Below are 19,781 nucleotides of genomic sequence, written 5' to 3' on the forward strand. Positions count from 1 at the left end.
GTTCCTCTGCCTTCTTATCCTGGCAGTAGCAATTCTTCCTGTTTATTGTGGAAAAGGGGGGATAAAGAGATTGGGGCAGACATTACAGGTTTTTAACCAAAGTCTATAGATTTTGGATGTGAATGGATTACAGACTATCTCGTGTGTGTGTGTGTGTGCATGTATACACATATACACCTCTACCTCGATATAACGCTGTCCTCTGGAGCCAAAAATCTTACCATGTTATAGGTGAAACCTTGTTATATCAAACTTGCTTTGATCCACCAGAGTGTGTGCCCCGTTCCCTCCCCCTGGAGCACCACTTTACTGCATTATATCTGAATTTGTGTTATATCAGGTCGTGTTATATCGGGGTAGAGATGTGTGTGTGTGTGTATATATATATATATATATATATATATATATATATATATATATATATATATATAAAGGGAGAAAACGTTGAGCATGCAGGAGCATGTTGGCGGCCAGGGTAACAGTGGGGATTTTTGAAGAATTCTCAGAAGGCAGCAATGTGTTTTGCCATTGAGATGTTAATGCCTGGCATGGGTGATGTTAGACCTGTGGAATGAGGTCTAATACAGAAATGAGTTCCCCTGTTTTTCTGTGCACAATGTGGTGAACATCCTGCTGTCACCCCCCAGCTAAGGTAGGATCCCATTCTAAATTATTAATCTGAACATTGAAATTCTTCCCTAATTTAGAAGGTTATTTGCTAGGTAAGGTATTGAGTTTCTCCCTGTGTTCCATGTCAAAGTAATGATGGTATTAGTCAACATGATGAAGTTTTTAACACTGAGTTGAGCCAAACTAGATGAGTTGTCTCCTCCTATCCTGAAATGTTACTAAGTACAGAAATGTGTTGGAAATCTTAAGACTTTCTGTTCACTTTACACAATTAGAAGAGGAATGAGAGCAAGCATATGCCTGATGTATTTGAACAAAGTCCTGTATTTTTCCCTTGAAAGAAAAAAACCTCCATTAAATGATTCGCTGGAAAACAATTGTAAGTTTTAGAGATCTTTTGCTGCTTTTTTGGCTTCTTCTGATATGCCACTCAAAGCCATTATGTATTTTGTTCAGCCAGCACATTATTTATATTACAGCTATGTGAAATACCGGTCCATGACTCCTATTCTTTTTTTTTTTTTTTTTTTTTTAAGCAGAGGAGGTGTTTAGTGCAGATGTGTGCTATGATTTTGTTGGCTTGAGTGAGAAAATTACTGTTATTAGATCAGCTGGTTTTGGTTTCTTTGGATGAGTTGGTCAGGGATTGTGTGTTAGTTTAGATTTTTTTTGGCGCTTAACAACAGAAACCAGCATAAAGTGAATAAATAAAGAAAAAAGTTTTAAAAAAGAATATGGGGTTTGGAAAGCAAGAGTGAATGGTGGGAGAACGAAACACCACATGCACATTCACTTACTCTTCCAATTTACTCCTTGGATTGCTAAGGATACATTGTAACATGTATTCGTGTTTTTAAACGTCGCTAGATTGAGTTACCAAATATTACACTACTATAGAATGTGTTTTTATTGATTTTTGTACAGCAAGTGGTCAGTTCAGCTCTGCCAGTCACTTTTTGGGCTAGTTTGAGTATATTAATCAATCCCTCCATCAATGTGAATCTATAGAGGTGATTGTGAATCACAGCTACATGCATGTGTCTCGGATTCAGTTACTTTTTAAACCGCATATAACCATCTGCTAACTTTGGCAACTACCAAGTATCGCACTATACCAGCATATAAACTGTTTAAATACCACATGCTCTAGGACCCTGCAGGATCCTAACATTTATTTTAGGGTTATATGCTTGACTTTCTGGGGTGTCTTTCTCCTCATTACTTGTTTTCCTTGGGTCTTTGCCAGCAGCTGGGCCATTTCTGTCTTTCACTGTTCAGGAAAAATGTGTAAATTGGAAATATGCTTCCAATTTAACAGTTGAAATTAAACAACTGAAAGCTAGGAATAACCTGGTGGTTGGCTGATTGGCCATAAAATGCCAAGTTTGAAAAATATTATTTCAATTTATTTTCTCATCTGCTCCCTGCTTTTCAACAAGTTTTCAAGTTTAGCTCTAATATTCATATTGAAATAGCAGAGTAGCCTTTACACTGGTGCACACCGTGTTTAATCATTCAGCATCCATGCCAAAGCATTCCGAGGCACAAAATTGCCATGGATTGGATTTGGTGAGTGAAATCCTAGCCCCATTGAAGTCACTGGGAGTTTTGCCACTGACCTCTGCCCCCCCCCAGAATTTCACCTGGTGCGCTTGATTTTCTGTTTCCCCCAAGTGGAGCTATTGGTGCAGAAGTCAGGCAGGGTGGAAAGGGAAAATGACAGCGAGCCAGTTGTGATTCCCAGCCACTTGGGCGTGGTATAAGTTACAGTTGCAGAGGGACAAATTTTATTTTCATCAGCAAAGAATTCAGCATAGCAGAGCCTCACTCCATCATGCCCCCTCTGACACACTCCCTCCTGCTTCCAGCATGGACCCTGCCTAGCCTTATGCTGGGAGGTAGGTAATACTGTTCAGGAGGTGGTGGAGTCAGGCTTTGCACTGACAGAGACTCCCGTATACGGAAGGGAAATTCTACAGGAGCAATTTCCAGTGGCTTTAAGTTCACTTTGCACCATATAGGACAAGAGAATCTGGCCCTATGTGTTATACTGGTATTCCATCCCACGATGTCATTTAATGTCATAACAAAATGATGTCATCAAGCCCAGGCTTTTAGGACTCATGCATAGTGCCATATGGAAATCCTCTGTTTATGCACAGAACTGGTGTAGCACAGGCATTGAACACTGCAGACTTTCCCACATTGCTCTTTTCATATGCCTGAGTATGAGAGATGATCTCCAGATGAGGAGGTTCTTGCTCTGGAAGGATTTGGGAAGGTTTTTGTCTCTGACTCTCAATCCTTTATCTTTTAACTGAAACTGCTATTGTTGATGCCCGTCATGGTGATGTAGATACTTGCACACAAAGAACTGAACTAAAACCATCACCTGTGTAATTTTGCACTGGCCACATTAAATCACTACCATTTCTGCCTTGGCTCCAATTCAGACTGGTGATTTAGAGGTTGAAAGCTCTGTACCCAGCTGATAACTTGTGCCATCTAATAATATTCCCCCAAGGACACTATTAGTAAAAGGATCATCTCTTTGTTCAGTCTTAAGTATAGACAGTGTTCACCCATTTGAGCATTTGAGAAAACGCACTTTTATACACTGCATAAGGCAAAAGGGAAGATGATAAAAATTGAATGCTCCTCTTAATCAAAATACAATGAATCATATTGGTTCATCTGCTGACAAGAGGCTGAGGATTACTCCACATTTGTTTTGATTTAAAGAGGCCCTAAGCCTACAGCTAATCCTTCTTCATAATTATGAAGAAATATTGGTATGGGAGAAATCCCATTAAAGTGCAGGAAGATTGAACTCATCAGATTTTTATATACATTATTTTCAGGGCACAGAGACAGGGATTTCTTATTTTACTAGCTTTAACTGTAAAGGACTAATAACAAAATTACATTTGAAGTGGTACAGGAGACTTGTACATTTCAGTTATTGAAAGTCAAAATAGTGCCAATTATGTTTTAAGCTACAAATTTATCTGTATATTTCTATAGATCCTTGAAGTTCATTTATAGTTCAGTTTTTTCTCTTATGCCTACTTTATCTCTACCTGTTGTTTCTGTTCTTCTCCCTAACACAATCTCTGTTGTCAACTTAGAATAAATCAGAATGAATGACAAAACCCATAGTAAACATTTAAATAAGCAGTAATTAGTTCATTCTTTGTTTAAGAAAGTGGACCAAGTTTCAGATGTGGTTCAGTAGAATGACAACCTACTGTTGTTTTAGTTATATTTGAAAAAATGCCTTTTGCCAGATCTGCTTATCATTGCTGTGATATCCAGTGGCAGAATTTCTCAAAGGTTCATGAAGACTGAAGGCATAGATTTGTGGTTTTGCACTCCTTGAAAAAGACTACATGTAATATACTGTTATTGGCCGGAACATCATGGGGCTCTAGTCCATGGACCCTATGAACTGATATATTCCATGGCTAAATATTGTGTGCCAGTGTGGTTTCACAGCTAGGGTGACCAGATGAGAGACATGGAATATTGGGACGTGGGGTGGGGGGCACAGTGCCACTGGAGCAACAAAAAAAATATGAAAAACCCAAGTGTCGGCGGCAGAGGAAAAAAGCACCCAGAGCACCCACCGGTAGCTCCATGCCCCACCCCTCTGCACCAGCTCGCCTTCGTGCTGCCTCCACCTCCCCTGAGCTGGCTGCCGCGTCCTGCTTCTCCCCGGTCCCTCCAGCACTTGCGCCACCATACAGCTGATTAGTGCAAACCTGGGAGGGAGGGGTGAGGAGGAAGAATGCGGTGTGCTCGGGGAAGAGGCAGGGTCAGGGTGGGGATTTGGGGAGGAATCTAATAAGGCAATGAAGGGGTGGGGATTTGGGGAAGGATCCAATGAGAAAGGGAGGAGCAGAGTCGGGGCGGGGCCGGGGTGGAGTTGGGGCAGGGGGGCACGAGCCCCCTCCACCTGTGCACCGGAGGGAAAAATATCAGGAAAATTCACATCTTGACCAAACATCGGTCAGGACGGGAGACAAACAAGTAAATATTGGGACAGTCCCAATAAAATTGGGACATCTGGTCACCCTATTCACAGCAGTCACGCTAAACTCCTTGAAACCAGTGAACTGGCTCTCAATCCTATAGTACATCCAGCCTCCACCGATTAAAAGAGCTGCCCAGACATCTGGCTTTCTCACCCATGTCAATGCAAACATGAGGATCCCATTGCACAATGACCTGCAGAACCCACCAAGGACAAGATTAAAATCCCACAGTCTTCTATGGAACCTCATCTAGACCCTTACACTCAACTTTGATGCAGAGGCTCTATGGAGAGCCGCATGGACCGTTTCAACCATTCAAAATAAACAGCTTGTTGTTGACCCTGCTGAGGAACCACCGGATTTTGACTTATGTAGGAAAGACTGGTAAGAGAAAAGCAATTGCAGACTGCAGTCCCATAAAACTCGGTTAAAACTCTGCCCACCCCTTGAAATTGTGAAGGAATTGTGTGTATATGTTTGTGTGTGTGTGTGTATATATATATCTATATCTCTATATAAACCAACCAAAAATATGCTCTCAACAGCTTTCTGGAGACATTAGTATGAACAGAAATATAACACATCTCTGATGACAGACATTATTTCCCTTGTTAGCATGCTGTCCTCTGTTGTGAAAAAATAAGACACATTGTGCTAGATTAGCCATGTTGTCATAGTTTTGGTATGCAGGAATTTGACAGCTACCTCATTTTCAACTACAGTCTATCAGGTGATGTAGGGAATTGAAACATTAACATGGAAGAAATGTGGCAGTCTCTGTTCAAATGAACAGCAAGAGGGGCACAGGCCTGGAAAAGAGAATTTCTGAAGATCAGGAGTGGTCTGTATTTAGAACCATTTGCATAATATGGACTTGGTTTAGAAAAAAACACTACTTAGAAAATCATATTAGCTTTGTTGATATTGAGCCATATCTTTTGTATCATCCTTGCCACAAATCAGTGTTATAAAACTTTAAATCCTGAATGCAAAGCAGATGGATGGTAATTTGTCCAGTTATGCTCAAATGTAAATAATATTTTTGTTAGCTATTTAGAGCCTGATCTCTGATGCCTTGTCTATGCTGCGAACAGTGGTTGCCGTTAATAAAGTAGCCTTTATGTTATAATGATATTGGGCCAGACTCATGTCTGTTGACTTCCATGGAACTCTAATGGAGTTTGATCGAGGAAAAATTTGGCCCATGAGCTTAATAGTTTAATTTAGTTTAATGATACCAGTAATGAGGCACGGTGACAGAATGTAATTCTGAACTGTGATAAACTCAGTTCAGTGGTGCCTTTGCATTTGTAGTGTTCCTAGATCGAGGTGGGCAAACTTTTTGGGCTGAGGGCCACATATGGGTGGGGAAATAGTGTGCAGGGCAGGGGGTTGGGATGTGGGAGGGGGTGTGGTGTGCAGGAAGGGGCTCAGGGCAAGGGATTGGGACATTGGAAGGGTGCAGGGTGTATGAGGAGTCTCAGGGAAGGGGGTTGGGGTGCAGAAGGGGTGCGGAGTGCAGGAGGGGGCTCAGGGCAGGGGTGCAGGAGGGGCACGGGGTATATGAGGAGGCTCAGGGCAGGGGGTTGGGGTTCACAGGGGTGCAGGATGCTGCAGGGAGCTCAGGGAAGGGAGTTGGCATGCAGGAGGGGTGTGGCATGTACAAGAAGGCTCAAGGCAGGGATTTGGCATGCAGGAGGGGGTGTGAGGTGCAGGCAGGGGGCTTGGGGCAGGGAATTGGGGGGCAGGGTACCGGAGGGGTTTGGGCTCTGGCCCTGCTTACCTCAATTGACTCTGGGGTGGCAGCTCCTGGGGGAGGGGGAGCAGAGGGCTCTGCATGCACTGCCCTTGCCGCACCTCCAGGTACCTCCCCTGAAGCTTCTATTGGTTCCCCATTCCTGGCCAATGGGAGCTATGGGGGGTGGTGCCTGGAGGCAAGGGCAACACATGGAGCGCTCTGTCACCACTGCCCAGGGGCCACAGGGATGTGGTTCCTGTGGCGCCACGGGCTGGATCCAAAGCCCTGAGGGGTCAGATCCGGCCTGTGGGCCGTAGTTTGCCCACCCCTGTCCTAGATAGTTTTCTTTTCATGTAATACTGCTGATGTACACACTCTTGCCCTTGGACTGAACCCCCACAAGACATTAATATTAGAATTATAAAAACATAGGGCTGGAAGGGACCTTGAGACGTCATCAAGTCCAGCCCCCTTGAGCTATGGCAGGACCAAGTAAACCTAGACCATCTCTGACAGGTATTTATCCAACTTGTTCTGAAAAGCTTCCAGTGATGAGGACTTTACAACCTCCCTTGGAAGTCTACTCCACAGCTTAACTGTCTTTATAGTTAGAATGTTTTTCCTAATATCTAAACTAAATCTCCCTTGCTGAAGATTAAGCCATTACTTCTTGTTCTGCCTTCAGTGGACATAAAGAACAGTTGATCACTGTCCTCTTTATAACAGCCCTTAACATATTGGTTGCTCCTTAGTCACATTTTCTCAGGACTAAGCATGCCCAATTTTTTCAACCTTTTTCATAGGTCAGGTTTCTAAACCTTATATCCTTTTTGTTGCTTTCCTGTGCACTCTTTCCAATTTGTCAAATCCTTCCTAAATTGAGATGCCCAGAATTGGACACAGTGCTCCAGCTAGGGCCTCACCAGTGCCAAATAGAGCAGGACAATTACTTCCCATGTCTTACATACAACACTTCTGTTAATACACCCCAGAATCATATTTGCCTTTTTGCAGCTGCATCGCACCGATGACTCATGTTAAGTTTGTGGTCCACTGTAACCCCCCAGATCCTTTTCAGTAGTACTACCACCTGGATAGTTATTCCCCATTTTGTAGTTGTGTATTTGATTTTCCTTCCTAAGTGAGGTACTTTGCACTTGCCTTTATTGAGTTTCATCTTGTTGAATTCAAATCAATTCTTCAATTTGTCAAGATCATTTTGAATTTTAAACCTGTTCTCTAAACTGCTTGCAACCCCTCCCTGCTTGGTGTCATGTACAGATTTTATATGCATGCTCTCTACTCCATTATCCAAGTTAGTTATTAATTAAAATATTAAATAGTACTGAACCCAGACCTGACCTCTGCAGGAACTTACTACTTCCAGTTTGACAGCAAACCATTGATAAGTACTCTTTGACTTTCAACCAGTTGTGCACTCACCTTATAGTAATTTAATTTAGACCACATTTCCCTAGTTTGCTGATGAGACTGTCATGAAGAACTGTGTCAAAAGCCTTAGTAAAATCAAGGTATATCATATCTACTGCTTCCTCCCTATCCATGCTGACTACTCCTTATGACCCTATTATCCTCCTGGTGCTTACAAATTCATTTTTTAATAATTTGCTCCAATATCTTTCCAGATATTGAAGTTAGGCTGACTGGTCTATAATTCCCTGTGTCCTCCTCATTCCTTTTTTTAAAGATAGGTACTATTTTTGCCCTTCTCCAGTCTTCTGGGACCTCTCCCATCCTACAGGAGTTTTCAAAGATATTTACTAATGGCTCAGTGATTGCTTCAGCTATTTCCTTAAATGTCCTAGGATGAATTTCATCAGGCCCTGCTGATTATAATACATCTAACTTATCTAAATAATCTTTAACTGTTCTTTCCCTATTTTGGCTTGCTTTCCTTCCCCCTGGTAGTCAATATTGTGCTAAACATCTGGCCATCATTAACGTTTTTAGTGAAGCCTGAAGCAAAATAGGCATTAAGCACCTCAGCTTACTTGATTTCATCAAGAAAGCTCTCCTTCTAGTTACTAGCTCTCCTTTCCCACTAAGTAGAGGGCCTACACTTTCCTTCATCTTTCTCTTGCTCCTAATGTATTTAAAGAATCTCTTCTTATTGCCTTTTATGTCCCTTGCTGAGTGTAACTAATTTTGTGCCTTAGCCTTTCTGATTTTGTCCCTGTGTATTTATGGTGTTCTTTTTGTATGCCTCCTTATCAATTTGACCATGTTTCCACTTTTTCTAGGATTCCTTTTTTATTTTCCGGTCATTAAAGAGCTCCTGATGGAGCCATATTGGCCTTTTACTATTCTTCCTCTTTTTTCTTTGCATCGGAATAGTTTGCAGTTGTGCCTTTAATATTGTCTCCTGAAGGAACTGTCAGCTGTCCTGAATTTTTCCCTTAAATTTTCTTTCCAGGGGACCCTACCTGCCAGTTCTCTGAGTTTATCTGCTTTTTCTCAAGTACATTATCCTAATTCTACTGCTCTCACTCCTTCCTTTCCTTAGAATCATGAAATCTGTCATTTCATGATCACTGTCACCCTAATTGCCTTTCACCTTCAGATTCACTACCAATTCTTCCCTCTTGGTCAGAATCAAGTGTAAAATGGCCATCCCCTGGTTACTTCCTCCATTTTCTGGAACAAAAAGTTAGTGAAAATATTAGCAAGATATTTCCAAACTGTCCAGTTTATCAGATTCAGGCTATACCTCTATTATAGTTACTGGAGTTCTCCATTTCAAATAGTTTGATAACTATTTTCAAATGAAAAAACAAATAATTTTCATTCACAGTGGATCTTCTTAACTTTCAGTGTGCAGGGTGTACAGCAATGACAAATGATAACATTTACAGGATATTGTTCTCTTGAGACTGCTAAGAGAAAAATAATGTATCAGAAAACAGATATCAGAAATGAGTCTACATGATAAGTTTCCAACTATTTTTGACCACCCAGCTTATACTGCTAGGAATTCTCTTTGCAAAGAGTTCTTAGGTAAATGGAGACAGCCTTTCACTAGAGTATATATTATTTTTTCTTTGCTGGCAGCCAAATACTAGGGAGGATCCTTAATAAATTAATGTTGTTTTAAGCTAAAACCCAAAATTTATTTCTGAGTTGTCAGCTTTTATTGGAATGGAGAACAAGTGACGAATGAAACATTTCTGTAATGAAAAAATACTGTAGTAGTTGGGATTTATCCTTTTTGTGCAGTATTCAAAATGATATAGCTCGAAGCTATCCACTTCACTTGGGCTGTTGTGTAATGAATAATATATGTATAAAGACACTAACTAGTCTCAGCATGTGGTCTGTCAATATATAGCTAGTCATTTTTTATTTGATACCATACAAGCCAAGAAATACAGTACAAATGCTTTAAATTTCCCATCCCTTAAGTATACGGAAAAGGTTAAAATGAAGTCATCCTCCTTCACAGACAAATTAGAGAAACTACTGAACATCTCTTGGATAGTTCTGGTTAACTCACTCAAGATGAATCTTTCTCAGATAGAACTATTTGTTCCAGGTCCTCCCAGTAAATGAACCAGATGCCTTTGTTAGAACATCCGCAGGACTATTTTACACTAGACTTAGGAAATGTGATGGGGGATTAATACTCCATACTATACTGTAAATGTAATTGTCCTTTCACCCACACTGAAATCAGTGGAGCTACTCTGCTGTAACACTAATGTGAGAGGAGAGAGAGTCGTTGTTTCCTTACTTCTTGGCAGCCAGATGAAGTGCGCATTTTGAGTGGGAATATCAAAACCACTGATGGGGCTATAACAAAGCCAAAATGCACGTAAGGATCTTGGGAGACAGAATTTTGAATGGCTAAACTCTATTTTTGTGCTCTAGAAGCACAAATCAAGAATAAATTTGGCTTCAATGTACAAATGTATCATTTGTACACCCAAATATTAGTGCTCAAAAACTGTATATGCAACTAATTTGAGGCATTTATAAATGGTGATTTAGATTGAAGCTACTTTAAAATATTGGCTCTATGCCCTTTTTTCCCTGTAAGTTTCTATGTTAAGACAAAGTTTATAGTAGGAACATAGGTTTGTCGTGATAGACCAGATAATTGATCCATCTACTCCAGCATCCTGTCTTTAACCACTTTAGAAGAATGTACAAGAAATCTTGAGGTAGCAATTTTGAAATAACCTGACCAATGGAGAAACTTTTTCCTGTTACCTATCAATTAGTTGTTGGCATAAGTCCTAAATTATATCTTATCTAAAGTAATTGCAAAAATTCTCACTATCCATATAAATGTTATATTTTTTTTATGGAGTTCTTGGCCTCAGTTGTATCATGTGCCCTAGTTGTATTCCTCTGTCATATCCTCTTTTATTCATTTCACATCTAAACTAAGCCAGTAATCTCTCTTCATATGGAAATCTCTCCATACCTTATTAATGTAAGAAAATGAAGCTTTGCTTGCACAGAGTTCTCCAATAAGCCAAGGAAGGCATAAGATCCTTGCTGGAGATTCAATACTGAGAAGAATTGAAGGAAGATTTTGCAGGGGACAAACAACAGGACAGAGTTGCCTTCCTGGAGCCAAGACATGAGACATTACTCTAAGATTGGACAGTCTTCTGAAGTCGATGGGCAAAGATCCATTGGTGATGACTCTTTATCGGCATCAATGACACTGCATCACAGAATATCTCACAGACAGTATAACTCAGAAGCATGCTGAAGAAGAAGAATATCCAAGTGATCTTCTCTGAAATCCTTCCTGTCCCACAAGCAAATGAAGACAGAAGGCAGAAGATTCTGTATGTGACTTGCCAGCTAGGTAGGTGGGGTAGGGTAAAGAGTTTTGGTTTTGTGGAACATTGGTCTACCTTCTTTATGGAGAGGGGCTGTATAGTTTGGATGGCCTCCACCACAGTAGAACGGTGACCAGTCTTCTCTGGGACAAATTGACTAGAGTAGTCAGGAGAGGTTAAACTAACAACAAAAAGAGAAGGTAAAAAGAGGGAAGATATGAGCACTTAGCACAAAATTGAGATATTAAGAACAAAATCAAGGAACCAAAGAATGTGAGGAGAAGTTCTTGAATTGCTATACATAAAATGTTAGGAGACTGAGTAACAAATAACAGGAATTAAATTGCTCATTTATGAGCATAACTCCTACCTAGTGTCTGCTACAGACCACCAAATCACACTGGGGAACAGGATGACCGCCTCATTATGCACCTATTTGCAATGTGTACTGGGGAGGGGAGGTGGAAGCTGCATGATCATGGGGGATTTCAATTTGAGTGACATGCTGGAAGTCCCATGCTGCCAATACTAAATCATCCTTGGAATTTCTAAGCGTTATAGTTGACAAACTGCTAAGTCAAAAATTATTGCAGCCAATATGGAGGAATTCTTTATTAGACCTTGCCCTAACAGATAAGAAGGAACTCAAAATGTAACTGTAAATAGGGAGTCTTCATCGAGTAGGTATGTTTCTTGGCTCTACACTATTTAACATTTTTCTCAGTGACCAGGAAGAAAACATAAAACCATCACGGATAAAGTTTGCAGATAACACACTCATTGGGGGAGTGGTAAAAAGCTAAAAGGAAAGGTCACTGGTTCAGAGCGATTGGATCTGTTGGTAAACTGGATGCAAACAAACAGTATGCATTTTAGTATGGCTCAATGTAAATGTATACATCTAGGAACAAAGAATGTAGGCCATACTTATAGAATGGGGGACTCTGTCCTGTGGAGCAGTGACTCTGGAAAAGACTTGGGGATCATGATGGATAGTCACCTGAACTTGAGCGCCCAGTGCGACACTATGGCCAAAAGAACCAGTGCAATCCTGTGATGCATAAACGGTAATCCCAAGCAGGAGCAGAGAGGATATTTTACCTCTGTATTGGCACTGCTGGGACCACTGTGGAATTACTTTCTCCAGTTCTGGTGCCCACAATACAAGAAGGATGTTATTAAATTGCAGAATGATTAAAGGATTAGAAAACGTGCCTTATAGCGATAGACTAAAGGAACTCAGTCTAATTTAGCTTAAGAAAGAGAAGGTTAAGGGCTGACTTGATTACAGTATGTGAGTATCTAGGGAACAAATATTTAATAATGGGTTCTTCAGTATACCAGAGAAGGATAAAACATGATTCGATGGCTGGAAGTTGAAGGTAGACAAATTCACACTGGAAATAAAGCATACATCTTTAACAATTGTAATTACCTATTGGAACAACTTACTAAGGGTCATGGTGGATTCTCCACCTCTGACAATTTTTAAATTGATTGGGTGATTTCCAAAAGATCTGTTCTGGGAATTATTTTGGGAAAGTTCTGTGGTTTGTGTTATACAGGAGGTCAGACGAGATGATCACAATCATCCCTTCTGGCCTTGGAATCTGTCAGTTTTTATCACTCATCACTATACTCCTGTTTTTGCAATACCTTTATACGGTGGGATAATCAGAACTAACCACAGGTGAGGCCATGTCATTGATTTATATAATAGCAGCATAATACTTTCCTTATTATTTTCCATCACATTCTTTACACACACTTACACTTTGATTTTTTGATTGCTAGTGCACGTAGAACAGAGATTATCACTGAGCTGTCTGCAGTGATGCCCAGATTTGTTTTGTTTTGTTTTCTTTGTTTGTTTTTCCCTGGTGAGTGGTTCCAATTCATGTAGAATCCAATGTATTTAAGCAGTTCAAATTATTCCTTCTAATATGCTTTACCTTGCATTTGCCAACAGTGAATTTCCGCTTCTGTCACTGTGTCTATTTGCATAGCAATGTTAGGTTCCTCTGAAATTCTTCAGTCTTCTCAAGTCTCCATTTATCTACATAAAATAAAAACAATTAAACCTCATCTTTCATAAACAGATAAACTATACCATATCCATCAGTCCTTTGGGAACCTTTGGCCACACCACTATTAACCTTTTGCCACACTAAAAATTGACTTTTTTATATATATTTTTTTTATTTTCCAGAGATCAGTTAATTCCCTGTATGAGGTCAGGATAGACTTAGCAAATCAATTTATAATTCAACATTTAGATAAAATTAGCAAAGCAGTTAAGGTATTACTTCCTACAGCATTTCAGATGCTCTGAGACTATAATTTGTGGAATGGAAAGACTGAGGAGTTAAATAATATGGACAAATAATCCATGTCAAAAGGGACTCATTGCCAGTAGGCCATATAAGAGCTGCCTATAATGTGCACACATAAAAATACTCTTTTTCTTTTCACCCTAATACTTCCTGCTGATAGACTTTCTGCTAACATGGAAAGATACCATGAAACCTTTCTGAATTGGAAGTGTTTGATAATGATAATGGCAAAACAATCCAAATACACCTCTACCCCGATATAACGTGACCCAAGATAACATGAATTCGAATATAACGCAGTAAAGCAGATCTCTGGGGAGGGGGAGGAGTGCACTCTGGTGGATCAAAGCAAGTTCAATATAACGCGGTTTCACGTATAATGCAATAAGATTTTTTGGCTCCCGAGGACAGCGTTATATCGGGGTAGAGGTGTACTGACTTTGGGCTTTTGTGTGGAAAGCTGCATATAAAAGCTATGTTGCCATTTCAAATCTAAATGATCTATATAAGATCCTATATAGTTTACACTGAAGAAATAATATGACTGGGGTAGGGAGTTACATTTGACTGTGGACATTGATACGTGGTGGTGCATTTCAAAATGTGGTGACAATCCACCACTGACAAGGCTTTGGCAACTAAGGGGCTGATCCAAAGCCCACTTCAGTTAATTGGAGTTTTTCCATCAAAGTCATTGGGCTTAGGATCAGTCCCCAAGTTAGCAAACAGCCTACAAAGATTTTAAGATTTGAGGTACAATTTGGAAAATTACACAGTTCAGTTCTTTCATTGGTTCTGAGAGTGACTTCCATACTTTCCATATGTAAAACTCAAATACATTGAGTACAACTGCCATTGTAAAATTCAGCCTAATTTTATCTGAAGGTTTATCCAAATTATATAAAGAATTCAGTAAGAATTGTATAAAGAATATGAAGAAGAGCTCTGTGTAGCTCGAAAGCTTCTCTCTTTCACCAACAGAAGTTGGTCCAATGAAAGATACTACCTCACCCAACTTGTATCTCTGTTATGATGCCCAGTCATCCTCCTTAATTATCCAAATCTCACTCTATCCAAATGTGTTTTCTGTTCCTAATACACCTCAGATAAACAGAGTTATATGATGCACTGAAGAAAAGCAAATATCAGTTTTGACCGTTGTATTATTTTTATTGTATTGTGTCAATCTGCAATTTCACCACATTTTTGCTATCCAAAATTAGTAGAGACATTCTTGATAAATACCTTCTGAAATTCAAAGCAGTTTGTAATTATTATTTAATCACATTTTTACATTGCTAGAAATGCCTTTTTTTTTCTTTTTTAACATCTTCCTGTTTCACCTTTCTGTTATGAGGAGATACAGCATTGGCTTTCTGCCCAGATTTCAGAATCCGTTGATTTTTATTTAGTTCTGTTGTAATGATTCCAGCCCTTGGCAATAGTGCGAGTATAAGGAATTATAAAAACTTTCTGTTGTGCCACCTGGACCAAAGTATGGGGTAGGTGCCCATGTGCACTTCACTAATCTGTGCATTCTGACTCAAGTGGCCATGTTGTGATTGGATTAGTAGATAATTCACTTGAGTTTATCCAGCCTTGGGATTTATGCCAAATGTGTGTGAAGTTTCTATGGTGAGTTAGTTAATGTGCAGTTGAGCTGTACAGGAACAACTTACGAGTTTAGGACCATAAATAGTCCGTTGAATCAACTATTGTAATATAAGAACCAGATTCAGTCTGGGGTTTTATAAATAAGATGACCATTGAATATCTTACAGGTTTGATGGGAGTTGCATAGATAAAACATCACATGCTACACTGAAAAGTAATGCCCATCAGAGACTGCTAGTGTCCAGATCTGAATATTGGTCACTGCTTCTAAGTACCGGAATTGCAGGCTTTCACAGTGAAGGAATATTTCCCTATTTTATAGTAGGAAAATAATCTCTATTCAAGGTTATTTCTTCAATGGGTGTAAATTAGTGCAACTCCATTGAAGTAGATGGGACTGTGTTGTTTTACACCAGCTGAGAATCTGGCTCACCATTTCTTAAAATTTTAATCTTCATTATGCCCTGCATTCCCTACAGGAGGAAATTAAAGATGCATATCCAGGCATTGTGAAAAGACTCCTAGAAATTGGCTATAGAATAACAGGCAACTCTGAATTTTGGGGCTGTGGTTCTGTTGATTGATTGTTGTGACATCCTAAACCACAAGAACAACTTGAGATAACTTCTGCCTAAAACAGAATAGCAGGCTCACAATTCTAAGTATATCTATTGTAGTCTCTGTATGATTTTCATGGTATTCCCCTTTTTTCCTGCTCTCTCTAATGCTACCTTTTTCCTTCCTCTCCCCCTTGCTATTTTCTCTCTCCCAGTTTCTGCATCACCCATTGTATCCACTTTTCCCAGTGTTTTCAGGATGATGGGTAAAATTCTGGCTCCATTTAATTCGGGGCTTGCAAACTTTTTGGCCTGAGGGCCACATCGGGTTTCCAAAATTGTATGGAGGGCCGGTTAGGGGAGGCGGTGCCTCCCTGGCCAATGCCCCCATACAACAACCTCCCCCCCACTTGTCACCCCCTGACACACACACACACACACCCCGGGACTCCTGCCCTATCTAACCCACTCTGTCCCCTGACAGTCCCCCCGGGACTCCTGCCCCATCCACACACCCCTTCTCCCTGTCCCCTGACCAGCCCCAGATCCCCCACCCCTGACTGCCCCCCAACACTCCATCAAACCCCTCCTCTCATTCCTGACTGCCCCCCAGGACCTCTGCCCCATTCAACCACCCCTTCTCCCTTACCACCCCCAGAACCCCTGCCCCTGACTGACCTCTGCCGCCCCATCCAACCCCCTCTCTTTCCTGACTGCTCCCTGCCCCCTTACCACGCCGCACAGAGCAGCAGGACAGGACAGGCAGCCGGTGCCCAGTTGGAGCCAGCCATGCCACCGCACAGCACAGAGCATTGCGCCAGTGGCACAGTGAGCTAAGGCTGCAGGGGAGGGGAAACAGCAGGGGAGGGGCCGGGGGCTAGCCTCCCGGACCAGGAGCTCAGAGGCCTGGCAGGAGGGTCCTGCGGGCCGCATCTGGCTGTAGTTTGCCCACCTCTGATTTAAGTCAATGGGAGTATTGCCTGTCAATGAAACCATGATTCACTTGGTGCTTCCTAATCTCCTACCTTTATGAAATTCCTATAAAACTGAATAGAAAATGTTCTCCTTTCTATATATTTTTGGACCATCACATAGTATTTAACAGAAAAATTATCTCATATATAGAATTCTGTAGTATGTAGTATGGTATAGTAAAAAAAGGGATAGAAAGGCTATCCTTTCTGCATTAAACTCTATAGGGCTGTCAGGTAATTTCTATAGAACTCTGATTGTTTAATCATAGTTGAGGATTATAATTATATTTTCCAATGAGGGGACACTTTCGCATGTGCATTTATTACTGAAGTCAATTTTACCTCCTATTTCTTGCTGTAGTGGCTTTTTTATCACCATTCTCCCACCTTCTCACTGCAGCAGCTATTGTGAGGGCTTGGGATGCAGGAAGTGGTAAATAAGTGGCTGTTTCCCATAATTCAGGTGCATAACGTAATACTTGTGAATTGCAAAGATTGTATTTGGGTTTTTTTGGTGCATCTGTTGCATATTTTGTCCTTACATGGATTGCAGTATTATGCATCAAGAATACAAATTAAAATCAAAGCATGCTTTCTGGAGAATAAGATTTTAATGTCTGTGGTCACCTAAGATTTGATCTGGAATGCAGGCCAGTTCAGTACAGCAGTCTAGCATGTGGCTAAAAGCACGGAATTCAATGGAACTTAACCACATGCTTATAGTTAAGCCTGTACTTTAGAGATTTTCCAAATATGGATCCTAGTAATGTTTTTAGGAAAATTAAAAATAAGATTAGGTCCATAAGGAGGTCATATTCTTAGTTTTAGAAGAATTCCTGAAAGTCAACAATACTGCCTTAATTTTTGTTTTCGTTTGCAACATAGAGTAAGTTTTATGGACTCCCTGTTTTAAAAATCAGAGCCCAAATATGCGTTCAGGACTAGCTATATTTCTGGTTTTGTTTTATAGCTGGCTGACTATTATATTTTAAAAAGAGTTCAAAATGAATAATAATGCTATTTACAGTTTTTAAAATGGATCTTATGCAGACCTGCCAGTTCTCTGAATCCCTCCACAGTGCCCGTGTCTGGGTAGATTACATGGCCACATGATATATTCATTTTTGTTCCTCAGAGCACTTGTGGTCTCTTGGTCTGCATCTGTAGTTAATATTCTCCTCTGCTTTGCCGTTGTGGTTTCACTGACGTGGCTTCTGATGTCAAGAAAGTAGGAAATATGGAATGTGTAGCTGACTAAAAAGGAAGTTAAATCATTGGAGTGTGGATTGCAGGGCAGCACTACAATAAATATTCCAAGGTGAATGGTGATTCTTTCTGAAAGATACAGAAAACCATGCAGGCTGGGACCTTGACCCATGCCCACACACTTTACTTTATAGTCATTAATTGATTTTTATGATACTCCTATTGAGCAGGTAAATATTCTCTCTCTTTTGTAGATAGGGAAACAAGGCAGAGATATTAAAGTAACGTTACCAAAGCCACACTGGGAATTATTGTCAGTGGTGATCTTAGAACACAGGTGCTTCAGGCTTGTCATTCTTAGACCTTAGACTGTGTTTCTCTCTCTTTGGAAGATCAGAAAATTGTGGTAATAAGTAATAAAGGTTGCTGAAAGAAAACAATAATATACTATGTAAATGCTTCTTTTAACTCTTAATAGTGCCTTATGTGGAGACTTTACATACATGAATCTGTTTATCCTAGAACTAAATCTTTGGAGGCAGGGCTTTATCGTTTTATGTCTGTGAACAGAACCTAATATAGCACAGTGAGACTCAAGGAACTTTGGTCATCACCGTAATAGACATAAATAACAACAGTGAAAGTGTAGCCTAATTTAGAATTGGCACTCAGCAATACAGACTTCTGAATTTAACAAAAAACCGCCCGAACCCATGATATAATTTAAATGTAAATCAGGTCTGTAATGTTCCTCTACATTCTTGATTCTACTAGCCAGGAAAAACAAAATGAGTCCTGAGTATGTGTGTAAGAAATCACGATAACTGATATTTTATGAAATGTAGATGCATGTACACCCTCAAAGTACTCCTGGCAATATTGTAATATCTTCTCAGAGTTGGATTCTAGATTCTTGATGCCATCAAGTATTTGAGATAGCAGAGAACAAGCTGTACCTGCCAACATTATGACCTCCAATAATAGGGGATCTAAAAAAGAAACCCAATCTGAAACACTAAATTCTGGAATGGGATCCCTTTCAGTTGTTCTGAGATTAGCAACTGGGGAACAGCTAGGGCACAAAAAATGGCAGATGAAATTCATTGTTGGTAAGTGCAAAGTAATGTACATTGGGGAAAAATCAAAATTGGAAAAGGTACAGAGAAGGGAAACAAAAATGATTAGGGATATGGATTTGCTTCCGTAAGAAAGATTAAAAAGGCTAAATCAGTTCAGTTTAGAAAAGGGATGGCTAAGGAGGAGTATGACAGGGGGCTATAAAATCATGAATAGTATAGAGAGAGTGAATAGGGAAGTGTTTTTTATCTCTTCTCTTAACACAAGAACTGGGAATCACAAAATGAAATTAATAGGCAACAGATTTCAAACAAACATTAGGAAGTACTTCTTAACACAACAGAAAATTACCCTGTGGAACTTGTTGCCAGGGATGTTGTGAAGGCCAAAAGTATAAATGAGTTCAAAAAAGAATTAGATAAGTTCCTGGAGGACAGGTCCACCAATGGCTACTAGCCAAGATGGTCAGGGGTGCAAATCCACGTTCTGGATGTCACTAAACCTCTGACTGCCCGAAGCGGGACTGGACCTCAGAGATGGATCACTCGATAATTGCCCTGTTCTGCTCATTCCCTCTGGAGTATTTGACACTGGCCACTGCCAGAAGACAGGATACTGGGCAAGACGAAACATTGGTGTGATCCAGTATAGCCATTTTTATGTTTATTCTATGAAATTTCCAGACAAAATAGCAAGGCTGGAGAAAGTACGAAAGTCATTGTCCGTTACAGCTATTCCCCTATTCCATTTTGTTTTCCCAGACTCCATTTTGTTTTCTGTTCTCCTGTGGCCGCCCTTCCCTGGCTG

At 40.3% G+C, this 19,781-nt stretch overlaps 1 protein-coding gene across 2 annotated transcripts in view; it reads left to right on the top strand.

Moving 5' to 3' along the window:
- The window catches only part of THSD4 (thrombospondin type 1 domain containing 4), a 654,719-nt gene that overhangs the window by 542,947 nt on the left and 91,991 nt on the right, over positions 1 to 19,781 (top strand). The gene's annotated exons all lie outside the window — the stretch shown is intronic.

This window comes from Gopherus flavomarginatus, chromosome 9 (genome assembly GCF_025201925.1).
Source record: "Gopherus flavomarginatus isolate rGopFla2 chromosome 9, rGopFla2.mat.asm, whole genome shotgun sequence".
Taxonomy (NCBI): Eukaryota; Metazoa; Chordata; order Testudines; family Testudinidae; genus Gopherus; species Gopherus flavomarginatus.